This window comes from Myxocyprinus asiaticus, chromosome 37, assembly GCF_019703515.2.
Source record: "Myxocyprinus asiaticus isolate MX2 ecotype Aquarium Trade chromosome 37, UBuf_Myxa_2, whole genome shotgun sequence".
Classification (NCBI taxonomy): domain Eukaryota; kingdom Metazoa; phylum Chordata; class Actinopteri; order Cypriniformes; family Catostomidae; genus Myxocyprinus; species Myxocyprinus asiaticus.
In genome coordinates this window covers 12,332,247-12,346,097 of record NC_059380.1, presented here as the reverse complement: position 1 = coordinate 12,346,097, position 13,851 = coordinate 12,332,247, and the positions used below count along the sequence as shown (strand labels likewise).

Here is a 13,851-nt window from a genome sequence, read left to right as displayed (position 1 = left end):
TTTTAACCGCTCCAAATCTTGGCATAGTATCTAACTTTTTTAACATTTAGAGATAATGTTGAACAAGAATGCTGCTCGGAGAGTCAAATATGTGTGCCTGTGGAATTTGTGTTATGTTAACAGGTTTGTGGTGACAGGAGCAGGCTTTATTAAATGGGGCACAAAAATGGTGATTAAATTGATGTTTCCTCCAAAAAAAAATATTTGTCCTGCATGAGTAAAATGTGAAGATTCAATAATATTGCTTTTAAATAGACCTCTGCAATGTTCTGAAGAGTTGGTGTACAGAGCAAACAAAGGGACATGGGCCTATAAGAATCATGAATACAATATATATATATATATATATATATATATATATATATATATATATATATATATATATATACACACACTACTGGTCAAAAGTTTTGAAACACTTACTCATTCTTTATTATAATTTTTTTCACATTGTAGAATAATAGTAAAGTCATCAAAACTATGGAATAACATAAATGGAACTATGGGAATTATGTTGTGACTAAACAAAATCCAAAATAAATCAAAACTTTTTTATATTTTAGCATCTTCAAAGTAGTCACCCTTTGCCTAGAATTTGCAGACATGTACTCTTGACATTTTCTCAACCAACTTCTTGAGGTATCACCCTGGGATGCTTTTTAAACAGTATTGAAGGAGTTCCCATCTATGCTTGGCACTTATTGGCTGCTTTTCTTTATAATTTGGTCCAAGTCATCAATTTCAAAAAAAAATTTATTTTTTTTTTAATTAAATTTTAGTTTTAGAATGAAATAAATTAATATGGTGGCACAATTATATTTTTGTCTACAAAACTAATTTCAAACATTTAAGCATACGCCTTCAGATCAGAAGATCTTTAAGATCATGAGAAACATTTCAGTTAAGTGTTTCAAAACTTTTGACTGGTAGTGTATATATATATACAATTTTCTTTAATTTTTCGTTATTTTTAATTTCGCCATGTTTTTCAGTAAATATATCTAAAGCTCCTTTAAACAAGATAAATTTACTTGAAAAGCAAAATTGTATAGGATAACAAGTAATAATAGTATATCAGAGAATATGTCTTGAATTTAGTGTATTTTTCTTATTTTAGGCATAAATGTAATTTAAATTTTGTTAGATTTATGCTTTAAATAAGAAAAACAATTTGTCTATTGGGTAAGAAAAATAAACATTAAGAAATATTTTGAGTTCAGTTAGGCTCAATCAACAGCTTTTAATGATTACAACAAAAAATTATTTCAACTCATCCCTCATATTCTTCAAAAAAAAAAAAAAAAAAAAAGCAAAAATTGAGGTTATTGGGGTACTTACAATGGAAGTGAATCGGGCCAATTTTTGGAGGGTTTAAAGGTACAAATATGAAGCTTATAATTTTATGAGAGCACACACATTAATTCTTCTGTTAAAACTTGTGTATTATTTGAGTTGTAAAGTTAAAACATCATCTTTACAGTCATATTAGGGTTTATTGCATTATGTCGTCATGGCAACAAAGTTGTAAATTTGTATATAACTTTACACAGAAAAAAGTTAGTAAGCGATTTTATCTCACTAAAAAGATGTATTTTATATTGTTTACATCTTGTGACTATACTTTTTAAACAGTGAGTATTTTAAATGTACAGATTGGCCCCATTCACTTCCATTGTAAGTGCCTCACTGTTACAAAGATTTTTGCTTTAGAACAGGAGGGACAAGTCAATGTTAATTTTTGTGATGATCAAATCAACTTTATATATTGCCACAAATGCTGTTGATTGAGCCTAAGTTGTCCTGAACCCGGAATATTCCTATAATTCAAGATGTATTCTCTGAAAACAAGTCTTAATATATTAAATAATTCAACCAAAAATGAAAACTCTGTCATCATTTATTCACCCTCATGTCATTTCAAACCCATATGACTTTTGTTCTTCTGTAAAACACTAAAGGAGATATTAGGCAGCATGTTTGCCTCAGTTACCATTCAATTTCACTGCATCTTTATTTTCATACAATGAAAGTGAATGGTGACTGGGGCTAACATTCTGCCTAACATCTCCTTTTGTGTTCCACCTAAGAAAAAAAAAATATGGTTTTGGAACCACATGAGGGTAAAGAAAAAAGAGAGTAAATGATGAAAGAATTTTCTTTTTTGGGGTGAACTACTTTTAATAACAACAATTTGCTTTTAAGGATGTTTAGATATTTTACTGAAAAAATACTGATTAAGGACATTATTTTCAAAGTGGATAATTTGAACACCAAAAGGCTGTGCATAAGACATTCGAAAATGCATTACACCTGGTAGTGGTCAAATTGGCTTTTGGTTAAATTCCTTCCCTTTCTTTCAGCTGAGAGGTGATTTTAATCAGTTGGACTGCTGAGCTGTGATTGGCAGAGAGATTGATGACTCACGATGGGGGACGGTGGGAGAGAGTTTAGTGGGTGGAGGGTGCTGGGAGGCAATTCTAGTCTGAGGAAGTCAACTTGCCATCTTATGGCATTATCAGCACTGATCTACATGTACAGTATTTGTTAAAATCTCTCTCTTCTTCCATGCCCTTATTCTTCTATTCTATCAGCTCTTGTTTTTAATGGCTCTGCCAGAGCTTGTGGAGTGAAGAGTACAGTTACTCTCTCTGGCACCATGATTAACTTCACTCCTTAGTCTTTTACTTGCTTTTCCCATTTCGGCTGTGCTTCCTCTCGTATGTGTCACTCATTTTCCAGGTAAAGAGGCAATGAGAGGTTTTATTCAGGCATGTCATTCTGAAGCAATTATCCCAGGAAGGTGTGTGACATTTAAACTCTCCGCAGAAACTTAGAGCCACAAAGGAAGGGGTGAGTACCTTTTACACACTCTATGGTTTGTGTTTTGTGTCTTTCATGTGCGTTTCTGACACATTCTTTTGTCTACCACTTCATTTCTCTGACAACGCCTGTCAACGAAGCTGACCTGTAAGACTTTTGCAAAAAAAGAAAAAAAAATTGTTGTTGGTCCAAGCTCTATTCATTTTCAGTTGCTTTTCATCTTTCTAATTACCAGATAACATCTTGGTTTGGTGAGAATGTCTTTGTGTTATGGTTATTGCAAGCAAATGTTTCTTGAAAGCAACCCATATGATTAACAGACTGATTTTGTTCAGATAAGAAGAGCAAAGAGACAAAAGGCAAGAGCTAAAGAAATCCACAGCCCTCCTGTCATATCAGCTGTTGAGATTTAAGCAGACTGACAGCACACAAATCTTAAAGTATCTCACAGCTGTGCGACATGCCGCTTGCTTTATTTTTAACCTCTACTGTTTATTACTGGTCTACAGTAGAGGTCAGCCAAACCAGCATGTAGTCGGCATATAGGATTTTTTATTGCTACGCACATATTTATGTATATTGTCTTTGTTGCAAGATCTCTGAAGTTCAGGGCCACTGTCCATTTTGACTGTAATTTTATGTGTGGAGACAGGATAAGGCCGTATATTTTGCTATAGTCTAGTGTTGAGACAGTTTATCTCTGTTGTGCATCTGGATAGGACTGTAAATCATGATGGTGCATTCCGCAAGGACATACTGTTGTCTTTGTTTATGACGCTCTCGTGTGAAGGATCGTGACACTGCCTGAATTGGGGACAGATTTTACGTGACACCCTGTATGGCATTCTGCAAACCCCCTGTGTGGTTTTTCCTGTCATATATGAACACACAAACCAAAGCATATATGCACTCCAAGCATAGACATATACATTCTGACTGTACCACCCACAACATTCCTATCTACAGTATTTCTATTTTACAGAGAATATAAAGCTTTGTATGGTGTAATTGTTCATGTTTACGATATTGCTAGTAAAGTATAGTACACTTTATGGTACAGAAATCAAGAAATAAGAAAATAAAAAAGGTGAAAGTGAAGTAAATTGAGAAATAAGTGAAGGGGAAAATAAGTGACAAGTTAGAAATAGGAGAAAACAGACATAAAACACAATACAAAGGAAATTAAAGTGAAAACTTTATATTAAAGTTAATGTAAAGTAAATTGGTAACTACCACAAAACAAATCATTTAGACCCTCACTTACAATGTAAGTGAATTTTTGGAGGGTTTAAAGGCAGAAATGTGAAGCTGATGATTTTATAAAAGTAGTTGCATTTTTTCTTCTGTTAAAACTTGCAAATTATTTGAGCTTTAAAGTTGTTTATATTGTCTTTTTTACAGTCATTTTATGATTTGCTTTTTTTAATGAAAAGGGGGGACAAGTCGAAATAAATTTTTGTGGAAATCGACATTATGCTGCAAATGCTGTCGATTGAGCTTAACTTGTATTGAACCCGGAATTATCCTTTAATTAGATTTAAAATAGACAAGATGTACATACTGTATACATAATATTATGAATTACCCATCAGAATAATCTCAACTTAACTTACTGTGTCTTGCACTCACTTATCTTTATCCTCCTTAGATATATATATATATTTTAGACTTATATATATATAAACGTTTTTTTTATTGTTTTTTTTTTTTTTTTTTTTTTTGAGAAAATAGTCCTAAAAATCTATGTCCTTATATGAGGACAGCGGGACTAAGTTGTGAAATTTAAAGTGTTGGTTATTTATGCTTTTGAGACGTTACAGACATTACAGCTGATTTTCTGTAAAGTTGCTTTGGAACAATGTGTATTGGGAAAAGCACAAATAGAAAACTCTACAAAAAAATTATTTGACTTGATTTGACTTTTAATTTACAATGAGATTTTGTTGCCAAAGTAGAAAAAAACAATGTTCTCTCTTTGCACAGTCAAACAAACAAGTGATAGCCAGTGCCGAAACATTTTACCAATCAGAAATAGGCATAATTAATTCTGATTTAAAGTAACTGCCAGCATCATCCAATCACTGCCAACCATGTTCAAATAAAGTTTAGCATCATACATTTTTAATCTATGTATGTACTGATTACCATTGTCCCATGTCTGCCAACCATGGTGAGTGGTGCAAACATCATTGGCAGCCTAAAACTGAACTTTTGACCAGAGGTTTTGGAGTGTATACATTTAGCTGCATAGGAAAGCTATAGAATGCTCCCTTGCTCTCTATTTAGTGAATGACTAAACCTCCAGTGTGCTGTCTGTCAGCACTGGTCTCCGAACAGTTTGAAATTCACCTTATTTTCATACTAACTCCATATAAAGCCTCTGAAAGAAACATTTCCAGCTTTTGGATGAACCCATTGATTCTCAGTGTGATAATAAAGGATTTCTAAGAGAAAAATAGGTTCTCTCTTTATCTCTATTCTTTCCCTCTATCTCTTTTTCCATCTCTGTCCTTGATGATCACGGTGCTAACATTATTAGTAAACACACTGTGGACTGAAGTGAAATATTGAGACAAGAATGTAGATAAGAAAAAAGGCATATTTAGAGGTGGAGAGTCAGGGACAAAACTCAAGCTCTCAGTCCAACTTTGTGGAGTCTACATGGAAGGTTGTGAATGCCGCCATTGATTTTTGCAGGCCAGTGGGTGCCCCCTAAACATCACACCACAGTCTTTCCCCTCTCCTGCTGCTCTCTTTATTTCCTGCTCTCGAAGTCACAGCCAATCAAAGCTCAGCATGCAAGGCTCCAGGAGATATGAGTTTGCCACCCAGACAGCATTCATTCCAGCCATGGACCAATGACTCATACTGTCCCTCTTTAATACCTCATGCATACATAAACACACACTTTATTAAAGCATCGTTAAACTAAGAGTCATGAACCTGGCTCGTCTGTCTATCTAAAAGCTTACCAGCCAATGACTAATCACAGACATTTGTAGTCGCATAGCACAAAATTTGGTCGAATATGTGAGTGATTTACTTGCATTGCAGAGTTGTGCATACAGTAAAAAGGAAAATCAATTGTTTTTGATTGCCATGTCAGCAATTTTTTACAAAGCCTAGGACTGTCATAGAGACAGGTATGATTTCCCTGGACACATTTTTTAGTGATGTCTCTCAGGGAGCAGTGGCATGTTAGTTGAAATTAATACAATTGCTTAAAGCACCTTTAAAGGTGATGCATTTAATTTCTGTGCCAGTAGAGGCACCAAACAAAATCGCAAAAGAATTGTTTCTACCTTGTTTCATCGTAAAAACATAACTGTAACAAAATGTTTGCAAAATCACTTTTACATGCCTCGTTCTACATATTGCTGCCATTTTCTGATTAAACACTATAGGCGCTACGACAACAATAACTTTTATTCACTTTCACACAAATCATGAGTATCACAAGTCGATTATCAGTTCATAAACAAAAAATGTTTGCTCTACTACCCACACAATACTATTTTATTACATCAAAACACTTTCACTATAACGTGTGATTTGAAATACAATATATTTTATGGAGTGACTTTTTTACACTCACATTTGCTTTTTATGAAACTAATGGTAAGCTTTCTTTTAAAGGTATAGTCTAGAGAGGGAGGTTTTATTCATTTAAAACTCCATGGAGCATTAACCTTAAAAACCTCATATTTTTGGGAGAACATTAAACTCACTTTTAGTTCCCCTCAGTGGACATTTCACCTTGAAACTGCAACGATATATGTAATGAACCATGTAATATCATTGTGCAAAAATGTTGCCACAGTCATGAAATTTTCATGAGATCAGGCTGGATTGTTTCCAAACAGGTTTCCTAAGAAGGCAAACCCTGCACATTTCCTGTATTGTACTTTTGTACTTGATTGTTTAGCATGAATCAGTGTCTATACAGTTTGTTTACAGTGGATCAATTTATACTAAGAAAAATTGCAGTACAATTGCTTATTTCTTTCTTTACAGTGATGTAAGAGCACAACATGCTTCTTCAGGCAAGATAGTGGTGTTGTATATAAAAGGGACAATTTTGAATTGCAGTGCCTTCTATTGGTAAGGTGTCAGTGATATCTGATTATGGAATGTTGCTGCACCCCTTCACCCATCCTGTAAGACAGAGGCAGGGTGCCAAACAAACCGGACTGCTACTCAGCACTCCCACTAATGTCTCCTTGCCAGGGAGCTGCTATTCTGAGGAGCTGTCAGTCAAACACAAGTGCTTTTGTCCATCGACCACGAGTGAGGGGAAGATAGAGGGGAAATGCCAAAGAAAAAGGCTGAGAGGCAGACACACCACACACACACAGAGAAGGTCACTAAGATTAAGAGGTAGAATATTAGAAGATGACAGTAAGAAAGACCAGGAGAGAATAATAGAGAGTGCTTATGTGAGCGACAGCTTCCTTTGATTTTTCAGCCATCTACAATCCCTTTTAGTCAAGCAATTTAGTTGCCAGTCATTGCATCACTGATCATCTTTGTTCCACACATTGGATTTAAATCGCCATACTGCTGTGCTTAAAACACACACACAAATACACAACATAATATTGGATAACATGCTAATCTTCATTCTTACATTTCACTTTGGCCATTGTTTGAGCTGACACATGCTTTGTTTTTTCTATACAGTGCCCACAATTAAAGTGTGTAATTTCTGCTCCACTAATGTCGCCAAACTGAATTGCAAATATAATGATAATATATACTTTAATAAGCACTTTTTAAAAGCAAGTCGTCATCAAAGTGGAACTGCACATCACCAAACCAGGACAGGGCATCTGGGAAGGCTTGTTTTCCTGTATCACAGATTCATGTACCATGAGAAGCTTTTTGTTGGGTTTAACTAATTGAGCTTGAATCTGAGCTGTTTGACTTAATTAAATGTTGTCATGCTAAAATGAGTTATAGGATTAACTCGGTTAATGTGCTTTTACTGTAGTCTTTTATTGGCCCACTGTCTTTGATATTAAAATGGAACAAAATGTCAGGGATTTGGGGAAAACACACCCACAAATACATGCACATGTGTTACCAGGCCATATTAAACAGAGTTTGGAGAGTTTTGCCCCATGTAAACTTGAAAGCCGCTCCTGGCAGAGCATATATGGTTAAAGCAAGGCCTCTGGTAGCCATTGCGGTTGTAATCACTTAGCATGGAGCCATCTGTGATTATTGATGGCACAGACTAACTGGGATCATAGACCATCTCCCAGACACTGACATGACCACTGAAGTCAAATGCTTGGAAGACAAAGGTCACGTGTTAATTGTAAAAGACCTAATGGCTTTAATTAATTCCATAATTTGTTAGCAATTGTTTTATGCATATTTTTATATATTTTTGAGTGTTTATTGTCAGATACTGCCTGCATTATATCTAGTACAATAGCGGGACTTTTATTTTGAAGCGCCTCCCCCGTATTTGCGTGAGGAGCCATGTTAATTTCATTAGTGAAATGGAGAGAAAATGCACCACCACGTTGATTAAATCTCTTCAAAGATTTCAAGATTTAAGAGCTTTCTAAGCACCCCCCGAAAAGGCATCATTCTGCACATTTAAAACAACTGTTAATTAAAATGAGAATCTTTGTGAAATGTTGTTGCACTTTTTGCAAGAAATGTCATGTGTTATACAAGGTTAAGATTATAAAACAGAGAGATAATTCATAATTGCTTTAAAATGGATTATATTTGTATTGTTTCATGCATCTAACATAAAAATTTATGTTTTTTGGTAAAGTAAAATGTATGGTGTATGTTAATAGCAAAGTAACGTTTCAGCCTTACTATTTGATAGAAAAGAGTTTTAATGTGTACATTTTTGTGTTTTGTCTATGTTATTTTGATCTTACGGTGATTTGCTGGAGTTATACGGTGAATTGAAGGAGTTTAAGGTGATTTTTTAAAAGTAAAAGGAGTTTTCAAGGACCTTTAAACTCAATAAATCCTCTTAAAATCATCAGTCAACTCTTGGCCATCATTTGGACGGGGTCTGCTACAGTAAGAGCTTCACCTTCGCTGCTTCAACCCCTGCTGCACACGCCTGTTCAAGGTTTTCATGGAATTATGGTATACAGTCAACAGCAAGTTGGAATTGGTGTGCTGGTCAATGGAGCTGTTGAGGCATAAAACAGAGCTCAGTATGGAAAATGAGACTGAAAATCAAGTAGGTGAAGGCCTATCTCAAACAGAAACCCACAGTACCAAGGAAAGGAACATAACAGAGACTGTTAAATGTAAAGACCAAGATGTGTCTGAAATACAGTGTCATGTAAAGAGCAGTGCAGAACTCTCTCAACATTCAGAACATTCACATGTCCCCACAGAAAGAATGCTTGCTTACCAGAAAGAGGAACGCAGTAAGAAAGAAAAAAGATTAATTACTCTGTATGAACAATGGAAAATACAGGCTTGAAAAGCAAGAGAGGACTTAAAGTCAGACATATCAGAAAAGCAGCTGACAGAAATTGCAGACTGTCTTGAAAACAAAAAGGATTGCATTCTGAAAGTCTATGGAGAAATAAGGCAGCATGTTGCACCAGTTGATGAGTTAAAATGCAGAATTGACGCATGTGGAGCTGTGACCGATGACATCATCAAAATTGTGTTTGAAAGATTAACAGCAGTAGATGGTGAGTTTAATGCAGAACGTGAAAAGGGCTGTCTACTTGAACTGTTACAACATAAATATGCTCACTCCATATATGGTTCCACTGCTTCAAAATCCAGTGTCAACAATCAGGCTGAGTTCTCTTGTTTAGCAACCAAACGAGCAGACGTAGCCACAGAACTAGCTGTGAAGGAAGCTGAATTCAAAATAATGCAAGAGGAAAGAAAGCAAAAGGAAAAGATAAGAGCTTTGGAGGAACAGCTCAGAAAAGAGCTAGAAACTCAAAAGGTATGAGTTAGAACAGCTACAGGCTGAAAAGGATTGAGAGGTTGCTCACGCCAGAGTCTATGATGAAGGAATAAAACAAGAGACCAATAGCCAGCAGACACAAAATGAACATGAAAGTCAAAGAAACGTGCTCTCCTCTGTGATACATCAACAGTCCAATGTCGTCCAGTCATCACCACTTAGTGACGAGTGACGTGTGTCTCTTATAGATAGAAAAGGCATCTCTGCAGCTGATAAGCTGTATTATCTAAAGAAATACATTAGTGGCCCAGTACAGAAATGTCTTAAGGGCACTTTTTATCAAAATGACGAAGAGGCTTACAAAGATGCTTGGATCAAGCTCAAAGGCCTGCCTTTTCCATTCAAAGAGCATACAGGGAGAAGTTGTCAGAGTGGCCTAAAATACAGTCCAAGGATGCTGAAGGACTGAGAACCTTTTCAGACTTCCTAAATGCCTTCCTACAAGCCATATCTCATGTTAAGGGCTTGGAAATACTAAACGATTGTGAAGAGAACCAAAAGCTGGTACAGAAACTTCCAGACTGGGCAGCTTCTAGGTGGAACCGGCAAGTTACAATATCCCTTATGGAAGGCAAAGAGTCTCCCAGCTTTCAGGACTTTGCAAAGTTTATGTCAACAGAAGCAGAAATTGTATGCAATCCCGTCACTCCCTTACACACTCTTCATTCACACGATTCATCTCTTGAGAAAAGAAACCCAAAGGAAATTAAAAGAAACAAAGGCATTGTGTTCAATACTCAGACCACAGTGAATTGTGACATACAAATGACAGCCAAAAGAAAGTTCAGAGTTCTGTGCATGCTTTGTCATGATGAGAAGCATCAACTCTGTAAATGCCCTAATTTTATGGAAATGTCACTAGAAGACCGAAGGGCATATGTCAAGGAAAATAAACTGTGCTATGGATGTACAAAACCAGGTCATTGTGCAAAGGAATGTCGTTATCACCACACCTGTCTTAACAGACTTAGGATGGAGTATCATAGGCTGCTCCACACCAGGCCTTGATGCCTCAGTAGCAGCTAGTCTTTGTCACAGAATAGCCACAAAAGAGCTGCCATCTTTGACACCTGTGGATACAATCTGCATACTTGAATCAGTCTTCAAGGATACAACCACAAAAGACAAGGTAGTCTCTCAAGATGATCTTATGTTCTTAGACAAACTCAAGGAAGGCATAAAGAAAAATGAACAAGGACATTACGAAATGCCCCTTCCTTTTAAACAACGACCATACTTACCTGACAACAGAGAGCTTGCTATAGTCAGACTCAGTCATTTAAGCAGGAAATTCTGTAGAAACGAGAAATATAAAGCAGATTACATTACATACATGAATGACATCATTGACAGAAGTGATGTAGAAACAGTGAATGATGATGGAGCTCATGGTGAAAAATGGTACATACCTCATCATGACATCTACCACCCAAAAAAGCCAGACAAGCTGCGCGATGTGTTTGACTGTTCGGCAAAGTACAAAGGCACAAGTCTTAATAAACATCTGCTAACCGGACCAGATATGATCAACAATCGGGTAGGTGTCCTTATAAGGTTCAGAAGAAATCCCATAGCTATTATGTGTGACATAGAAAATTTTTTTCCACCAGTTCCATGTCCAAGAGAATGACCATGACTACCTGTGCTTGTTATGGTGGAAAAATGGAGATGTAAATTCACTGCCTCAGGACTATCGGATGAAAGTGCATCTTTTTGGGGCAGCATCTTCGCCTGGTTGCGCAAACTATGGAATAAAACATCTGGCCAATGGGCACAGTCACTCACTTCCATTAGGTGCTCAGTTCATCAGCAGAGATTTTTATGTTGATGTTGTCACAAGTACAGAAACAGAGGAAAAGACCATTCAGCTGGCAAACAAAGCACGTGAGCTGTGTGCAAAAGGTGGTCTTCGACTTCATACATTTTTATCAAATGACAACACTGTACTGCAAAGCATACCAACATCAGTGTGTGCTGTAAATCTTGAGACAAAGGATCTTACCTTCAAAGACATGCCACTTGAGAGGGCATTAGGAATTCACTGGACCATAGAGAGTGATAGCTTCAGATTCAACATCCCACTGAAAGGTCAGTCCATGACACGTCGTGGCATTCTATCAACTGTTGCCTCCATATATGACCCTTTGGGATTCGTAGCTCCATATGTTCTCAACAGCAAGAGAATCCTGCAAGAAATGTGTCATGAAAGCACAGGATGGGATGATCTGCTCTCCCCAGAACTAAGCCCATGGTGGGAGAAATGGCATAATGATTTGGTCAATCTGGGAAAGATGGAGATAGCTGGATGTTGCCTACCTGCAGAGTTTGGTAGAATTGTGAAAGCAGAAATACATCATTTCTCTGATGCAATTACCTGCGGTTATGGGCAATGTTCCTACCTGAGAATGATGAATGAGAAAAAAGAGATTCATTGAACTTAACAGTCTGTTACCCCTTCAAAGGTGACTACAATACCAAGATTAGAATTAACTGCAGCTGTCGTGTCAGTCACAGTAAGTAGTGTGCTCAGAGAGGATCTTGACTTCACCACCGTGGATGAGTTTTTCTGGACAGATTCAAAGGTAGTCTTAGGGTACATAAATAATGATGCCCAACGTTTTCACACATTTGTAGCCAGTAGGGTCCAGAAAATCCGCTAAAGCACAACTCTCAAACAATGGCTGTATGTTCCAACAGATGAAAACCTGGCAGACAATGCCTCCAGAGGAAGAACAGTAAATGAGTTGCTCTCATCTAACTGGTTCTCTGGTCCCTCATTCTTGACGGACAAAGAAATACTGACCTCATCAGATGTGATGCAACTTACTTTAGGAGACCCAGAAGTCAGAAAAGCCCAAACGCTGCAAACAAAGACCACAGAAAGTAAAGATCTTGTAGACCGGTTGTTCAAGTTCTTTTCTTGGTCCAGGGCATTCAAAGCCATTGCACGCCATCTAAGATTGAGTAAGAAAGACAAAACAACCTCACCCTCAACTGTAAGTGAACAGGAGGATGCAAAACATTTAATCATCAAAGAATTGCATAAGCAAGTCTATCAGAAAGAGATTGACATCTTGATTCAGGGAAGACAACTCCCAGGTCATAATAAGCGACATCATCTTGATGCTTTCATAGACACCGATGGTATAGTCAAGATGGGAGGAAGATTAAGTCTCTCATCATACACTCACTAAAAGAGCACCATGTAACACAGTTAATAATTACACACTGCCATGAAAGAGTGAAACATCAAGGAAAAGGCTTTACAATCAATGAAATCAGATCTTGTGGTTATTGAATACCTGGAGTAAGAAGAGCTGTCACAGCGTACATTCGCCAGTGTGTAACTTGTAGAAAGCTAAGGCCAAAGGATGAGTGATCTTCCCACAGAACATGTAGAGCCTTCCCCACCATTCACATATTGCTGTATGGATTGCTTTGGTCCTTTCATGACGAAAGAAGGAAGAAAACAGCACAAAAAGTATGGTCTATTTCTTACCTGCTTTTGTTCAAGGGCCATTTATATTGAAATGTTAGAAGACATGTCAACGGATGCATTCATCAATGGCCTACGGTGCTTTATTGCAATATGAGGTACAGTACGGCAAATCAGATGTGACCAAGGTACCAACTTTGCGGGTGAAAAAAATGAACTGAAATCAGCATTGCATGAACTCAAATCAGAAAGGATCGCAACTTTTCTTGCTGAAAAGCAATGTGATTTTATCATGAATGCCCCCCATTCCAGTCATGCAGGTTGCGTATGAGAGCGCCAAATCAAAACTGTATGGAGTGTTGTTAATTCTACAGTCTCACTCTCATCTGGAAGACTTAGTGATGCTTCATTGCACACTTTGTTTTATGAAGCCACTGTAACTGGTCCTACTCAACCTGCTCTGAGTGGGATTTGAACCTGTGTCTCTGGCATGGGAGGTGGGTGTGCTAACAAGGAGGCTAAAGCCCCAGTGAGGTTTATACACTCCACAGCTACCTACCAGCTGGCTACCTTTACACCATGGCAATAGTCAACAGTCGCCCCATTACAATTGACAACCTGAACG

At 37.1% G+C, this 13,851-nt stretch overlaps 1 protein-coding gene across 1 annotated transcript in view; it reads left to right on the top strand.

Moving 5' to 3' along the window:
* The first annotated feature begins 2,524 nt into the window (after nt 1-2,524).
* Nucleotides 2,525-13,851, top strand: part of LOC127427701 (prickle-like protein 2) — a 69,357-nt gene continuing 58,030 nt past the window's right edge. Inside the window, exon 1 of the mRNA XM_051675451.1 lies at nt 2,525-2,850. The gene's annotated coding sequence lies outside the window, so the exon portion shown is untranslated. The remainder of the gene's footprint in view (nt 2,851-13,851) is intronic.